The sequence below is a fragment of the Cyclopterus lumpus genome, chromosome 19 (genome assembly GCF_009769545.1).
Source record: "Cyclopterus lumpus isolate fCycLum1 chromosome 19, fCycLum1.pri, whole genome shotgun sequence".
NCBI lineage: Eukaryota > Metazoa > Chordata > Actinopteri > Perciformes > Cyclopteridae > Cyclopterus > Cyclopterus lumpus.
The window spans coordinates 17,472,661-17,479,157 of record NC_046984.1 but is presented as its reverse complement, the minus strand read 5'-3'; positions in this window follow the sequence as shown (position 1 = coordinate 17,479,157).

Here is a 6,497-nt window from a genome sequence, read left to right as displayed (position 1 = left end):
TTAGGACTCTAGGAACCACAAGTAGCCCCGCATTTAGTGAGTGCAGCTCTCTAGTGGGGCAATATGGTACTACAAGCTCCTTAAGATATGATGGTGCATCACCAATCAAGGCTTTGTAGGTGAGGAGAAGAATTTTAAATGTAATTCTTGATTTTACAGGGAGCCAGTGCAGAGCAGCTAATACAGGAGTCATGTGATCTCTTTTCTTAGTTTTTGTGAGTACACGAGCTGCAGCATTCTGGATCAACTGGAGGGACTTAAGAGACTTATTAGAGCAGCCTGATAATAAGGAGTTGCAGTAATCTAGTCTGGAAGTAACAAACGCGTGAACCAGCTTTTCTGCATCTTTTTGAGACAAGATGTGCCTGATTTTTGAAATGTTACGTAGATGAAAAATGCAATCCTTGAGATTTGCTTAACGTGGGAGTTAAAGGACAAGTCTCGGTCAAAGATAACTAGAGATTCTTTACATGGTGTTGGATGCCAGGGAAATGCCATCTACAGAAACCACATCACCAGATGGGAGTCTCTCTGAGCCAAACGCCTGCTTTCAATGAACCGTTCGTATTCTTTTGGATGACAGCGGTTCAAATTCATTGTCCATGTTTTGCCGTCTTTAATACTTGCCATATTTCTGCTGTCTGTTGCTCAACATGAGGATATTTTCTGGAGGATCCCATGAGGTCATCTTCAACATGAAGCAATAACGTTACCTCCAGGAGATCAACGGCTTAATGTCCAAAATCTGTGTCCTCTCCTGCTGGTTCAAGGGCTCTTCCCCGTCTGAGTGCTTTTAATTATGAGTTCATCTTCCTCTACATGTATTTCTATGTAAACCTGTTTAATCTAATGAAAGCCACTAAACATATTGGGAGAGCTTGTCTCTGATGGCACTTTAACTTTGATTACGCTTTCTCAAAATACTCAAAAATAATGTTTGTTGCAACAGAAGGTATTTTTTTTATTACTATTATTTATTATCATTTCAATTTATAATTTACATTAGATCCTCTATTCAGATTTTGTTTAAAAGTCCCCAAAAATAACTTTAATACAGGAAAAAAATGGAGAAACAGAGTAAGAATATAGATGTTGTGTGTACAGAATAAACACACTTCTATACTTCAATATAACCCACCGGACAGAAACTATGAATATAATGTGAACCCATATGAACAAGATGGTCAAACAGCCTCCAGATGGAGCCACATGACCTCCTATCATTGTATATAACAAAAAAGAAAAGAAAAAGGTTCAAATAAGAAATAAACACTGTTTTTATTGAACGTTGTTCAAGTGAGACGAGAAGTCGACGTTTCATCGTTTGTCACGTTGCTTCCGTAATTAAGTAACGTGACTTTCATAGTTATTTTAACCCAAACCACAAACTTTTCTTAAACCTAACTAAGACTTTCACAATCTTTTCTTAAACTTAACCTTTTAAGCCCCACTGCGCCCACTTGGGAGCAGATTTACACATCATAGTTAGACTGTGTAAAACATTACAATAAACATGAGCAAATATATTGATGTTATACATCAAATTAAACAAGAGAACTTGGGCTACAAGAATCAGTCAGCCATTTCCACACAACTCAAACACCAACTGAAAGAATTATGAAAATATCATAATCATAATTTTGTCAGGAGTCAGCCCACTCAGCATGTTTTCGGAACTAGCAACCTGTAGCTCGGTGCTACCAGATAAAGACAGATAGCAACGAGCAAGAGGATTTAACACAGATTCTAAATATCTTTTCTAAATCCTTCTGCACCAAAGCATCTCTGAGATATGATCCAAAGAACACAGCAACATGAATCGATTTAGCGCTTACAGTCACAAATGTTGGTTATCTTTGGCTTTTTTTTTTTTTAATTCATTTTTCTTCTTCTAATCAACAAAGACTGCTATATTTGATGTATTGAACACCATAAGTAATATACAAGTGAAATATATGGTTTGGTACATGAGAAAATTCAAATTGCCCAAATGCCCATTTGGCCTAATTAATCTGTACTAAAACCTCTAACTTTGTTCTGCTTTACTTTTTCATAGTCAAACTTTTCAGAGAGACTGATCACATATTGTGCTTTGATCTTTGTGGTTTTTGACCTTTGCTCTGCATCCTTCCAAGAGATAATCATCCTGAAAGTGCTTTTTATTCTAGGCGAACCTGGAAATTCAACTTTTGCTGTCTTTCATCTTTATTTACTCTTAACCAGTAACACATATACTAATATGTACACATCTGAACAGAAGCCCACATGTGTTGCCTTTATTATAACACCAACATTATTCAAATAGCATTTTTAGTTTGGGGATGTTATTTCGAGCAGAAACCTAGAAAATAGCTTGGGGCTTAAAAGGCTAACTAACACTTTCACAATCTTTTCTTAAACCTAACTAACACTTTCACGATCTTTTCTTAAACCTAACTAACACTTTCACGATCTTTTCCTAAACCTAACTTATTATTTCACAATCCTTTCCTAAACCTAACTTATTATTTCACGATCTTCTCCTAAACCTAACTAACACTTTCACGATCTTTTCCTAAACCTAACTTATTATTTCACAATCTTTTCCTAAACCTAACTTATTATTTCACGATCTTTTCCTAAACTTAACTAACACTTTCACAATCTTTTCCTAAACCTAACTTATTATTTCACGATCTTTTCCTAAACCTAACTTATTATTTCACGATCTTTTCTCAAACCTAACTAACACTTTCACAATCTTTTCCTAAACCTAACTTATTATTTCACGATCTTTTCCTAAACTTAACTAACACTTTCACAATCTTTTCCTAAACCTTACTTATTATTTCACGATCTTTTCCTAAACCTAACTTATTATTTCACGATCTTTTCTCAAACCTAACTAACACTTTCACGATCTTTTCTTAAACCTAACTAACACTTTCACAATCTTTTCCTAAACCAAACTTATTATTTCACAATCCTTTCCTAAACCTTACTTATTATTTCACGATCTTTTCCTAAACCTAACTTATTATTTCACGATCTTCTCCTAAACCTAACTAACACTTTCACGATCTTTTCCTAAACCTAACTTATTATTTCACGATCTTTTCCTAAACCTAACTTATTATTTCACGATCTTCTCCTAAACCTAACTAACACTTTCACGATCTTTTCCTAAACCTAACTTATTATTTCACAATCTTTTCCTAAACCTAACTTATTATTTCACGATCTTCTCCTAAACTTAACTAACACTTTCACAATCTTTTCCTAAACCTTACTTATTATTTCACGATCTTTTCCTAAACCTAACTTATTATTTCACGATCTTTTCTCAAACCTAACTAACACTTTCACGATCTTTTCTTAAACTTAACTAACACTTTCACGATCTTTTCCTAAACCTAACTTATTATTTCACAATCTTCTCCTAAACCTAACTAACACTTTCACAATCTTTTCCTAAACCTTACTTATTATTTCACGATCTTTTCCTAAACCTAACTTATTATTTCACGATCTTTTCTCAAATCTAACTAACACTTTCACGATCTTTTCTTAAACTTAACTAACACTTTCACGATCTTTTCCTAAACCTAACTTATTATTTCACGATCTTCTCCTAAACTTAACTAACACTTTCACGATCTTTTCCTAAACCTAACTTATTATTTCACGATCTTCTCCTAAACCTAACTAACACTTTCACAATCTTTTCCTAAACCTAACTTATTATTTCACGATCTTCTCCTAAACTTAACTAACACTTTCACGATCTTTTCCTGAACCTAACTTATTATTTCACGATCTTTTCTCAAACCTAACTAACACTTTCACGATCTTTTCTTAAACTTAACTAACACTTTCACGATCTTTTCCTAAACCTAACTTATTATTTCACAATCTTTTCCTAAACCTAACTTATTATTTCACAATCTTTTCTCAAACCTAACTAACACTTTCACGATCTTTTCCTAAACCTAACTTATTATTTCACAATCTTTTCCTAAACCTAACTTATTATTTCACGATCTTCTCCTAAACTTAACTTATTATTTCACAATCTTTTCCTAAACCTAACTTATTATTTCACGATCTTCTCCTAAACTTAACTTATTATTTCACAATCTTTTCCTAAACCTAACTTATTATTTCACGATCTTCTCCTAAACTTAACTAACACTTTCACAATCTTTTCCTAAACCTAACTTATTATTTCACAATCTTTTCCTAAACCTAACTTATTATTTCACGATCTTTTCCTAAACTTAACTTATTATTTCACAATCTTTTCCTAAACCTAACTTATTATTTCACAATCTTTTCCTAAACCTAACTTATTATTTCACAATCTTTTCCTAAACCTAACTTATTATTTCACAATCTTTTCCTAAACCTAACTTATTATTTCACAATCTTTTCCTAAACCTAACTAACACTTTCACGATCTTTTCTTAAACTTAACTAACACTTTCACGATCTTTTCCTAAACCTAACTTATTATTTCACGATCTTCTCCTAAACTTAACTAACACTTTCACAATCTTTTCCTAAACCTAACTTATTATTTCACAATCTTTTCCTAAACCTAACTTATTATTTCACAATCTTTTCCTAAACCTATCTTATTATTTCACGATCTTTTCTCAAACCTAACTAACACTTTCACGATCTTTTCTTAAACCTAACTAACACTTTCACAATCTTTTCTTAAACCTAACTTATTATTTGTTACTATAAACTTTCATTCTTGAGGAAACATTGAAACATTGTAGCTAAACATTAGCGTGTTAGCTGTGTTTCAGTGCAGCCTCACAGAGATGCTCGCGTGATGGCAGATTATAGTTGTAAAAGCACGTGTGGCTATAAATATATGATTTTATCTACATTGTGATATGTGAAAGAATATTATTGATCATTTATAATGCTAAAAGGGTGAGTTTAAAGTGCTACCAGATCACATGCTCTCCTCCTCACGCTGAGAAGCTGTTATGAATATGAAATACCAGCGAGCGACGTGCACGACTTTCTTTCGTAACGATAAATCTGCAAACACCTCTCCATATTTCATTATGAAGTCCATGTGAAGTACTTTTAGTTAAAAAGCCCGCTGTCGTAAATATGAGGAGCAGCTGCAGCCGTCCAGGACTCTTCTGGAGGAGGTTCAGAGAACCAGACCAGGACGGAGGTTTAAGACCTTCACGTCCTCACGTCGACAAAACAACAACAAGGAACATTTTATTTATTTATTTATTTGTGTGAGCAAAATCTAAAAATATCTAATCGACATATAATAATAAAAAAAAAATATATATATATATATATATATATATATATATACACATACAATGCACTTATATTATATATATATATAATGCACTTATATTATATATATATAATGCACTTATATTATATATAATGCATATGGCACTTAAATTATTTTTATTTCATATATATGAAATAAAAGTAAGAAATATCAAACTTAATATGGCAATGTCTAATTTTGATATTTCAAGAAATATCAAAATTAGACATTGCCATATGCATTAATGCATTAATCATTATAATCCAATAATATAATACACATAGTTCTGTAATGTACCATTCTACATTATTCTACATTATGAGTACTTTTACTAGCACTTTTGTAAATTTTACATAACGGGGTAAATTATCCTTTTATATTTTAATTTTTACATAACGGGGTAAATGATCCTTTTATATTTTAATGTTTACATAACGAGGTAAATGATCCCTTTATATTTTAATGTTTACATAACGGGGTAAATGATCCTTTTATATTTTAATTTTTACATAACGGGGTAAATGATCCTTTTATAATTTAATTTTTACATAACGGGGTAAATGATCCTTTTATATTTTAATTTTCTTTTATATTTTAATGTTTACATAACGAGGTAACTGATCCTTTTATATTTTAATTTTTACATAACGGGGTAAATGATCCTCTTATATTTTAATTTTTACATAACGGGGTAAATGATCCTTTTATAATTTAATTTTTACATAACGGGGTAAATGATCCTCTTATATTTTAATGTTTACATAACGGGGTAAATGATCCTTTTATATTTTTATAAATGATCCTTTTATATTTTTATAAATGATCCTTTTATATTTTAATGTTTACATAACGAGGTAAATGATCCTTTAATATTTTTATAAATGATCCTCTTATATTTTAATGTTTACATAACGAGGTAAATGATCCTTTTATATTTTAATGTTTACATAACGAGGTAAATGATCCTTTTATATTTTTATAAATGATCCTTTTATATTTTAATGTTTACATAACGAGGTAAATGATCCTTTAATATTTTTATAAATGATCCTCTTATATTTTAATGTTTACATAACGAGGTAAATGATCCTTTTATATTTTTATAAATGATCCTTTTATATTTTTATAAATGATCCTCTTATATTTTAATGTTTACATAACGAGGTAAATGATCCTTTTATATTTTTATAAATGATCCTCTTAT